Below are 11,639 nucleotides of genomic sequence, written 5' to 3'. Positions count from 1 at the left end.
TTAGACTCGGTCGTTTTGCTTGCTGCAAGTCCCCTGTGTAATTTTAAGTAATGTATAACAGCATATTTACTTGAAGTTGGCCCCAGTGCATTTTGGAGTAACGCAAGTTGTCGCCGCAGCGGTTTGTTTTGTCACAGCATGGTATTTACTTGAAGTTGCATTTACTTGGCCCTAGTGTATTTTGGAGTAACTCCAGTTGTTATTGTGAAACGAGCCGCATCCCCAAACATCCTAAGTGGTCCCTGTCGAATAGGCAACAGGTGTAAGGATGGCGGGTAAGGGAAGCTGCTTTGCACCTGTTGTTTATTTGTGCGCACGTTGATATTTCTGAGCATTTTTATCCTCCTGGTGCTGTTCGTACAGTGTAATGAACGCTGTCGTTGTGAAACTTGCTGCATCCTCAAACATCCTACACGGCCCCCGTCGAATAGATAGCAGGTGGGAACCTTGCGTTGTAAGGGAAGCTAGGACCTGCCCTGCTATTTATTTGACAGGGAGCCAGTAAGCCACCTGTCTACGAACGTTGAATTTTTTGAGCATTGTTTTCCTCCTGGTGCTGCTGTGTTATTACAGTGTAACGAACGTACATCCTCAAACATCCTACGCGGCCCCCGTCGAATAGATATCAGGTGGCCTGATGGCGGGTAAGGGAAGCTTGAAGCCACCTGTTATCTATTTGACAGGGAGCCAGTAAGCCACCTGTGTACATACGTTGAGATTTTTGAACATTTCTGCTAGTGCTGTGTAATTATAGCGTGACGAATGTTAAAAGATGTACATGCCCTTTGTTCACGTGGCTGATGTTAATTTGTGTTTTTTTTCTTCGTTTGTCTGTTTCAGCCACCTTGGAGAGGACGCCCACCACCAAAAATGTGTGCCGTTTTTACGGCCACTTTTCGGCATTCCTCGCCTCCGTCTATGGCCATCGAGGAGGGGTGTATCAAAATATGACTATCCAGGAGGTGGAGGGGGCGAGGAAGTCGACTTCAGAGAAGTCCTACGTAATAAACGTGAGCGGTTTACATTTCTTAACCCGACTGTTGTTTTTCTACCCACGCCCGGCACGGTTACGTTATAACTCGCGTTGTGTCGTTTCTTCTCAGATCGAAAGCCACAAAACAAATCAAGCATACGGGCCGGCCCAGGTGACACTGCTGGAGGAGTATGAGTGGACCAGGTGCTTCTTGGCGTTGAGGAGCAAGCTGCCGGTTGGGAAGACAGCCAAGTACTTCTTTTTCACCTCCACGCCAAACCCATGCAAGAACCTCAACAACTATTTCCAGGAAGCGTGGAGGGAAATGAAGTTGCCCGGCTGTCTGACGTTCACAGACTTGTGAACCTCAATCGCCAGCCACGTAAGCATCCCTTTCTCGAGCACTTTTTTTTTGTCTCAGCATGGCGGTACGTGTCCATCTCGCCACCCTTTGCCTTTATTTTATTTTTGCAGGCCAAGTAAGAAGCATTTAGGAGTAAGAAGGCATGCGTTTCCAGTGCGCTTACTCGAAATTGCAGCCCGGGGGGCCCGGTCCATTTGCGAGTAATTTTAGCTGCTTCTTACTGGAAAGTGGACCGGGTGGGAGGCGACGAGCGAGGAGGAGCGCTGCAAGTCAGAGTTTGACCGCGCTGCATCAAAACAGTGTGACGACAAAGTGCTGCCGCTTTTCCCAACCAACCCGTTTTAAAGTTTAAACTCCCCCAACACGTTTAAAACATGCCCATCGACTCTTGCCCGCTGTGCTACCGTATGTATGCTCGGCTCGGCCAGCATCTTACGGTGATGCACAATGTTAAAAACAAGCTGGAGAAGTACCTGCTGGTGCTGGAATCATGCCGCGGGCAGCGGCCCTGGCGGATGTTCACGATGCCAGGCTGCGGGAAGGAAACGACCCGTTTGGACTGGCACATTCAGGCCCACACCAAGCTGTCCGAGGCGGACAGGAGCAACACCATCACCGCCTACAAGCAGCGTAAGCTCCTCGACCTCCTGGGTGCGCTGAGGGCGTCGGGGGGACCCCGAGCTGGAAGACCCAACCACCGCCCCTTTGGAGCCCGAGGAAGAGGAGGAGGAGGAGAGGGATAAGGTATGTGAGAGAGAAGCCTGCAAGTGCCTGGTCAAGTGTCAGCCGCGCAAGATCGCCGACCTCAACCAGCAGGTCGACGACCTGACTGAGTCCCTGAGGTCCGTCACCCGCAGGTACCGCTCTCTCCGGCGCAAGTCAGAACCCCGGGGTTCAGCACGAATCAAGCAAGTGGCACGAAGGCGCCTTTCCTCTCTCGGCCCGGAGGAGGAGGAGGTGACGGAGGAAGAAGTCCCCCATTGGCCCCCTGCCGGCGCCCACCTGGTGTCGCCGCTGCCGCCTTCGCCGACATCTTCCCAAGAGGGCGCGCCCTCCGCCAGCCAGCCAGCCAGGCCCCAGCACCAGGAAGCCCGCAAGCCCTCCCCATTACCCCGACCACGTGGTGGTGCTGAGTGAGTATAACACAGTTAACGAGCGATAGCAACATCATATTGTGTCGGTGTAAAAGGCTTTTGCTGACTTCTGGCTGGTTTGATCGCAGACGAACTCCTGGAAGAGTACCGCCGGCACCAGGAAGGTCCTGACCCCTCCAGAAAGCTCAAAGAGAACGTGAGCGGGAAACTTTACAGGATTAAAAAGTTCTTTGTCTTCATGGTGGAGGGGAAGACCAACCTGGCAAGCCTGGTGTTCCTGAATGAGACGGCCAGGATTCACAAGTAAGGCTGTTGTTTATTATTGTTGTTGTTGTTGTTGTTGTTGCGACGATGATAAAGTTTAGTGGGCATTTAGGAGAGGGTTAGACCGGGTCCATTTTGAAGTCGTTTTGTTGCAAGTCCACCTGTGTAATTTTAAGTAACGGCGGGTGTAACGACAGCCTATTTACTTGAAGTTGGCCCTGGTGCATTTTTGAGTAACTCTAGTTGTTTGTCATGTGGTAGCATGGTATTTACTCGAAGTTGCATTTGACTTGGCCCTAGTGTATTTTCGAGTAACGCCAGTGCTATTTATTTGACAGGAAGCCAGTAAGCCACCTGTGTACAAAGGTTGAGGTTTTTGAACCCCCCGTTGTCATTGTGAAACTCGCTGCATCCCCAAAAATCCTACACGGTCCCCGTCGAATAGACATCAGCGGGGAGCCTTGCCGTGTAAGGGAAGCTGGGACCCGCCTGGTGTCTATTTGACAGGGAGCCAGTAAGCCACCTGTGTACAAAACGTTGAGATTTTCTGTGTGGTTGGTGTGTTCCTTGAAGTTGTACCTCCATGGGCCTGGTGCATTTTCGGGTAATGGCAGTTGCGTGCGTCACAGGCAGTGACACAGTGTATTTTCTACTTGAAGTTGTACCAGTGTATTTTGGAGTCTGCTGTTTTTGAATGAGCCGTTTTTGATGATTTGTTTCTCTCTCTCTCTCTCTCTCTCTCGCTCTCTCTCGCTCTCTCTCGTGTTTTGTCTGTGCTGGTGGGTATCGTCTCTGAGGCAGTCGCACGTCAAGGAAACGACCGTGAAGCATTACGCCCAGAACGTGGCCCAGTTTGTGGACTACCTGGCAGAAACTCCCCCCTCCACATGTCGACTTACCAAGACTGTCCTGATCGCGCTTCGGCGCGAGATGCGACAGATCTTAAAGTCAATGCTGAGGGGCGTGGTGGCGCACCAGGCGGCGGTGAAAGCCTCCAAGGAGGAGAGAGTGATTTCGAAGTCTACGCTGAGAAAGTGCAGAGAGCTCTCCAAAGAGGCCATCCCCAAGCTCCTGGGTAAATATACGCACGTTCCTTCTATCCACAGACGTCCTACGGGGGTAGGCGGTAGGTGGGAGACAGGCGGGTAAGGGCGTCGGCCTCCCACCTGCCACCTGCCACCTGTTCGACGGGGACGGGGATGGCGATGGCGATAGCAGTCCGTGTACAAGGCCCTTTTGCTGATGTTAATTTATGGGTTTCTTGGTTTGTCTGTTTCAGCCACCCTGGAGAGCGCTCCCACCGCCAAAAACCTGTGGCGCTTTTACGGGCACTTCTCGGCTTTCCTCGCCTCCATTTACGGGCACCGAGGGGGGGTGTACCAGAATATGCCAATCCAGGAGGTGGAGGGGGCGAGGAAGTCGACTTCGGAGAAGTCATTCGTCATAAACGTGAGTGCTTTACACTTCCTAACCTGGTTCATTTTGCACCCTAACCCCGGCACGGTCGTTAACTCGTTGTGTCCTTTCTTCTCAGATCGAGAGCCACAAGACGAATCAGGCCTACGGGCCGGGCCAGGTGGCGCTACTGGAGGAGGAGTATGAGTGGGCGAGGCGTTTTCTGGCGCTCAGGAGCAAGCTGCCGGGGGGGGGGAAGACGGCCAAACATTTCTTCTTCACCTCCACGCCGAACCCATGCAAAAACCTAAACGGCTATTTCCAGGAGGCGTGGAGGGAGATGAAGCTGCCCAGCTGTCCGACCTTTACGGACTTGAGAACCTCCATCTCCAACCACGTAAGCATTCCTTTCTTGAGCACATTGTTTTGTTCTTTGTCTCAGCGGTCCATCTCACCACCCTTTGTTTTTCCATTTATTTTCAGGCCAAGAACACTCACGGGGAGGACGACTGCATCAAGTTGGCCAAATTCATGTGCCATGATGTCAGGATGGCCGACAAGTTTTACGCCATGAACTTGTCAGCAAAGCAGGCCTTGGAGCATAGGAGGCTGTTTGAGCAGGCGCTGGAGGGTGTGGACCTCAGTCCGATCCAGCCGGCGACGGTGGGTCCCTCTTCCTTCAGCCGGTGAAAGACATCGACGCCTCGACGACATATCCTCCTGGTGTCATCCAGCTCCTCCTCCTCTTCCTCATCGGCCGAGGCTCCCACCCAGCAATCTGAGTCTACCTCAGACTCGAGCCAGGTAAAGTGAAAAACAGCACCCAAAAAAACCCACCACCAAAAAACAGCATTTTATCAAATGTCAAACTAACGTTTCGCTCCTCTTTGACAGGGCGCAGCCACCGCCAAGGAAGAGACAGCTGCCCACGCCGCCACCACCAGCCGCCACCAGCAGCCGCCTGATGCGTCGGGCCAGAAGGGGGAACCCAACTGTCAGGCTGACACAACTGAAGTCATGTCTGCAGCGGAAATACACCTCAGAACAGCTTTCTCTGCTGAAGATCAAGAAGGTGGTGGTAACGAAGGGTGCCACTCTGCAGGGGATGCGCAAAAACACGAAGGGCAACTGGCGGATCAAGAAAGCCATACAAAAGCGGCGAAAAGAGAGGGTCCGGGACAAAAAGAGGAAACATAAGAAGGACCGAGCTTAAATACTTTTTTTTCCCAACATATTTCTTAATTTATCCTTTATTATTTTTTTGATTTAGTGTGTGTTTGACAATCTCTTTTAATAAATATACTTGTGTGATTTCAAATGTACACTTCTTGTCTGTCGTGTTTTTCCTTACCCCCCAAAATTAAAAATGATCTTTTTGAAATACACACACACACTGTCATAATATGGTAGTTACACAGTAGTTATAAATGTATGAGCAGCTCCAAAATCCACTTTCACCAGCATCGACCTGTAAAATGAGCTGTTTTGTGAATCATAAAACACATTGTGGTTGTGAAATGAGCAGCATCCCCAGACATCCTAAATAGTCTGTGTAGAATAAATTTAAACTGGGAGGCTTGCAGGCATGGGAAGTCAACTGCGTAGTGATAAATTAATAATTTCAAGTTTTTGAAATCCTACGGATCCTGGTCGGATAGGCCAAACGTGTACACGCGGGCCAATTCCAAGTAATTTTGCTCCTTTGCTGGAAAGTGCAGGCGGGGGTAAGAAGGAGGGAGTCCATTTCGGAGTAAGTGTGTGCCCGTCGAATAGATAGCATGTGGGAGGGTGTCCATTTCGGAGTAAGTGTGTGCCCATCGAATAGATAGCATGTGGGAGGCGGCGAGAGTAAAAGGCAATCTGAGGCAGTCCCTTTTCAAGGAAACCACGGTAAAGCACTATGCTCAGAACGTGGCCCAGAACGTGGCCCAGTTCGTGGACTACTTAGCGGAGACTCCCCCTTCGACATGCCGGCTGGCAAAGACTGTTCTAATCGGGCTGCAGCGGGAGATGCGCCGGATACTAAAATCCATGCACAGGGGCATGGTGGCTCACCAAGTTGCGGTGAAAGCCTCCAAGGAAGAGAAAGTCATCCCGAAGGTGACCCTTCGAAAGTGCCCGGAGCTTTCGAAGCAGGCGATCCCAGACCTCCTGGGTAAATTTTATATATATATATATACATACACACACGCACGTTCTATCTATCCACAGACATCCTACGGAGTCCGCGTCGAATATGTGGCAGGTGGAAGACCGGCAGGTAAGGCCTTCCACCTGCCTCCTATTCGACAGGGACCCCGATAGCAATCCGTGTACATGCCCTTTGTTCACGTGGCTGATGATAATTTGTGTTTTTTTCTTTGTTTGTCTGTTTCAGCCACCTTGGAGAGCACGCCCACTGCCAAAATTGTGTGGCATTTTTACGGCCACTTCTTGGCATTCCACGCCTCCGTCTATGGCCACCGAGGTATCAAAATATGACTATCCAGGAGGTGGAGGGGGCGAGGAAGTCGACTTCAGAGAAGTCCTACGTAATAAACGTGCGCGGTTTACATTTCTTAAGCCGACTGTTGTTTTTCTACCCACGTTGTTGTTGTTGTTGCGACGATGATAAAGTTTAGTGGGCATTTAGGAGAGGGTTAGACCGGGTCAATTTTGAAGTCGTTTTGTTGCAAGTCCACCTGTGTAATTTTAAGTAACGGCGGGTGTAACGACAGCCTATTTACTTGAAGTTGGCCCCGGTGCATTTTGGAGTAACTCTAGTTGTTTGTCGCATGGTAGCATGGTATTTACTCGAAGTTGCATTTGACTTGGCCCTAGTGTATTTTCGAGTAATGCCAGTTGTTATTGTGAAACTTGCTGCATCCTCAAACAGCCTAAGCGGCCCCCGTCGAATAGATATCAACTGGCACGATGGTGGGTAAGGGAAGCTTGATGCCACCTGTTATCTATTTGAAAGGGAGCCAGTAAGCCACCCGTGTACAAAGGTTGAGGTTTTTGACCCCTTTGTTTTAATTATTTTTTCACTTTTCAACTTGCTGCATCCTCAAACATCCTAAATGGTCCCCGTCAAATAGATGGCGTGTGGGAGACTGCCTGAGTAAGGGAAGCTGTGTCCCGCCCGCTATTTATTTGACAGGAAGCCAGTAAGCCACCTGTGTACAAAGGTTGAGGTTTTTGAACCCCCCTGTTGTCATTGTGAAACTCGCTGCATCCCCAAAAATCCTACATGGTCCCCGTCGAATAGACATCAGCTGGGAGCCTTGCCGCGTAAGGGAAGCTGGGACCCGCCTGGTGTCTATTTGACAGGGAGCCAGTAAGCCACCTGTGTACAAAACGTTGAGGTTTTCTGTGTTGTTGGTGTGTTCCTTGAAGTTGTACCTCCATGGGCCCGGTGCATTTTCGGGTAATGGCAGTTGTGTGCGTCACAGTCAGTGACACAGTGTATTTTGTTAGATTTTGCTGTATTTGGCCGTGCAGTCGTGGGTGGCTCGCCAATGTATTAGATTTCTCTAATACATAAAATAAGTAAGCTTGACCAGAGTTCTTATGGGGAGAAGAATTTATTGAAGGTAGTAGTGTAGCACAGTTCTTCAGCATTGATGTTAGCAACTCAGCCTTCAAAATATCTTAACCCAAAGTTCTGTCTGTGGGACAGAACTTTATACATGAAGACAAAAGGGTTACAAACAATAGAACACTGTTAGGACCTCCCACAGGAGATCGATCTACCCTGTGATCTTCTCTGAGCAATGCTGTTTCTTTGTCATTCACATCCATCAGTTTCTGTGGGCCATACGTCTGTATGGGCCATTTGGTTCACACCTTTACAAACACAGAGTTGATTGCATCTGAGGCGCAGTCACAATGTAAATGCATCTAACTAAAGATAATGAAAATACACATAATCTTTCAATCCCTCCTCTGATCATTTTTGATCATAAAACAAACTTCCATAAATCATGTATGCAGCATGCTGCATACAGGTTTCATTACTTAATGTAATGACAGAATAAGTGTTTATGATGAAGACTGCATCCTCCTGAATGCTTGAGTCCTTTCTTATTTTGACATTGTGGTCTTGAGGAAGTGGCGGATAGTGTTGTTTTCTGTGGACGTTCAGGCACGTTCAGCTAGGTGGCCAGTGCACTGCGGCCTAGGCGTTGGTCGTCTTTGGTCATCATCTGGAGTGCTGAAACACCTGCAATCACACAAAAGAGAAAAGGGAAACATATCTTGCCAAGGAAAATATTTTAATCAAATAACACTTAACTGCTCCTAAAACTGTCCCTATTTAATATTGGCAGGACACTACTGTGTTTATCAGTGGATGTATGTTTATGTCTTCGTCCTCAGGCGACAAGCTAGAGCCTAAAAACCCTAGTCCCGCCATTTCTGGACTCTGATAAACACTACTGCCATCTATCCCTCATCTCTAGGTAGATTTTTCAAACCCCACTGGCTCACGTCGATCCACTTTTCTTTTCTTTGCACCTTAACTGCTCCATCAGCTACCAAGAGATCCTGATGTGGGCTTTTCCACCTGGATTCTCGCTGTGACCTCTGAGTTTTTTTAATTGTTAATCTACCATGGCCCCCCTTTGGAGGTGTCAAAACTTTATCCTTGGAATTGTGTACTGCCAGGCTGAGTCTTTCATCAGTTTGGACAAGGCTGTCAAATGTTAGATTTTCATTGGGCATGGGCCGGCCTGTGACATGTTCAAAGAAGCTTAGTCCTGTTTTCCTGTGGTCATCCTCACTGCATTGGTCGTCTTCATGCAGTTCAACTCCATTTCCCATCAATGATGTTTTTTCTTTGTGCACTTCATTCTGCATCTGTTTACTGTCTGGTTGACTGTCTTGCTCAAGTTGTCTTAATGCCGCTGTATGTGCACCTCTCTCCTTTACGGCTTGTTTAGCAGCACCGTCTACTAGGACATCATCTTTGGCTTCAGTTGTTGAAACTTCTGTGTATGCTTTCACCTTTGGGATGGGGTCTGCATTTGTCTTATTTGCATACACATGGAGTACATCAGTTCTTGGATGAGATGTCACTAGTTGGTGCTGCAGAGAGAGGTTCTTCAGTTTTCCTGCGGCTCAAAAGCTTTCAGCAGAGTCTGCTTTTGCTTGTCTGTCAGCTGCTGAAACCTCTTCAACAAGTTGTCATCATCATCACTTTGATGTGTTAAAATCAACTTGCAATCACGAACCCAGTGTCCTTCTTCGTTGCAGTACCTGCATCTTCCTTGACTTTTTGCTTTTAGGTATCTTCATACCCCGTTGTCCTGTTGTTGAATGACAAGGTTTTGGTTTGCAAAGCTCTGAGATTGACTTCCTGTGTTCTTTCAATCTTTGCTGACCATTCAACAATCTGCATGAATGCTGTTCCAATGCTGTCCCAGTCATCATACCTGATTTTAAGGGTTTTAGAAATCTCAGGTTTCAGTCCATTTACAAATGCGGTTTTAAGAGGCATGCCGGTATCTTTACTGAGATCTTCATTGTTGTTCACACCGGCATATTCCAACCAAATTTGTATGAAGCGTTCTTCATACTCAGCAACACTTTCTCCTGTCTTCTGCATGCATGAGGTAATTTTAGCCCAATTAACCTCTGCAGGTTTCAGTTCAAACAAGAATGTTCGTACAGCCTCCCATCCAGCCTCAATGTTCGCTTGAGACTCACCAGTCCTTCTTTCAACACTTTCTGTTAATCTCTTTTGGTCATTGTCCCTTAAGTTCACATTAACAATCATCACTCCATCTAGTGGGTGCAAATTGTAGATTTTCTGCAAACGCTGAAGAAATTGCCAAGCTTTCCGTGGTTGTTTGTATACATCTTGCAAATCTTTTGACCATTTGTCAACTTGCTCTGGGGTAGCTGGCTGGTATGTTCTGTGTGGAACATATTTCTTTACCACTTTTGTGACAGTTCGAGTTTGTCGTTCACCATTTTCCTCATACTCTTCCTCATTGTCAATTTCAACTTCAGTCCTTCTGTTTTTGACAATTACAGGAGCAAGCCTAACCTTCAATTTGTCCTTTATGATATCATCATGTGTGTTGACATCGCTGTCAGAGTTCACTGTGGAACTGCTGTCACTTTCTCCAAGCAGATAAAGGTCTTGTTGATCCTCATTCTTCTGGAGATCACTGAATGGATAGAGAAACTCTTGTTCTGATTTTCTGCTAGATCTTATGGAATGACTCTTTTTTCCAGAACAGTCTTTTGATTCCAATTGTTTGGAAAGCAAATTTAACAACTTGGTCTTCTCATTTAGTAGTCTTTCTTTGTCTTTCTTTTCATTCTGCAATTGTTCAGCCAGTGCTCGAACCTTTGCTTTCTCTGCTTTGTTCTCACGTAGTAATTTGTCAGTCTCACACTTCTGTAGATGCTGTTGAATTTGTTTAATCAAAATTACAGACAAGCCATCTCTATTTGTGTTTGCTCTTGAGCGCTGCATCTTTCCATAAGCCCCTTTAATGTCCGGCAAGGCCCATTGTCCATTCTCTGAGTGCCTAATGTTGTACTTCTGGCAGATGTCACCCTGGGTCTTCCTTAGTCCCAGCCTTTTGTCCAAATATTCATTCAGATTTTCCATCATCTGATCAATAGTAACATTTGGAGGTTCTGTTCCATGTCTTTCTGTTGTTGGTCTCAATGCAGGGCCATTACCCTTCTTTCGTGCAGACTCAGCCATGGCAAGTACAGGAGATGTGCCCTCAGAGGTGTGAAAACAGAACAAAAGGTGTTAGAGCCGTTAGGTGCTTATTCAGATTTAAATTCTCAGCAATCTTTTAGACTGACCATTTCAGATACACAGAAAAATCAAACATGTTTCCAAAATACAAAATTGTGTATTATGGACTCTACTTGTACTCCTAACAAGTTTTCAATATTACTGTTAAGACAAAACATTCATTTTCAGGCTAATTTCCTTGTTCATTTCTGAAAACTTCTGACTGAAAAGACTTCTTTTTGAGTCCTAGCTCACAAGGCTGAGTTTGTCTCTTAGACAATTTATTTTAGATCTTTCCGTATCTTTCATCAGAAGGCTAACCAACTTATAGTTCCATGGCTTTATGCCATCATCTTCTAACCCAGTTAGAACATTTATGTCAAAACTAAAATAGTGGCTACTGAATTAGCACCCAGTCAAGAAATTATAATTCTTGCAGCAACATCAGTCCCAAGACATTCTATGGTTTCTGCAGTCTCTGGATGAATGGACTAAACTGTTTAACAATTTCTACAGACACAAAGAGAAAGGACCAAGCCTTTGCTTCTACAATCTCTTAATGAACAGACCAAATTGTTTCTTAAACAATTCCTACACACTCCAGAGAAAGGACCAAACCATGTACTATATATCTGTGGCTCCTACAGTCTCATGAGAACGGACTAAACCTCTTCCTTAAATGATTCTTACAGACTCAAGAGAACAGGGCCAAGCTATAAACCTTATTTCTAAAGCTTCTACAGTCTCAGGAAAATGAAATAAACATTTAAAAGGTTCCTACTGACTCACAAGAAAGGCCCAAGCCTAAAA

The 11,639-nt window shown here is 47.2% G+C and overlaps 1 pseudogene; it reads right to left on the bottom strand.

Annotated features, from left to right (window-relative positions):
- Nucleotides 1-9,171: 9,171 nt before the first annotated feature.
- LOC137036381 (uncharacterized) lies at nucleotides 9,172-10,790 on the bottom strand (annotated as a pseudogene).
- Between the last annotated feature and the right edge of the window lie 849 nt (nucleotides 10,791-11,639).

The sequence above is a fragment of the Chanodichthys erythropterus genome, chromosome 14, assembly GCF_024489055.1.
Source record: "Chanodichthys erythropterus isolate Z2021 chromosome 14, ASM2448905v1, whole genome shotgun sequence".
Classification (NCBI taxonomy): domain Eukaryota; kingdom Metazoa; phylum Chordata; class Actinopteri; order Cypriniformes; family Xenocyprididae; genus Chanodichthys; species Chanodichthys erythropterus.
This window is presented reverse-complemented; position numbering and strand designations above follow the sequence as displayed.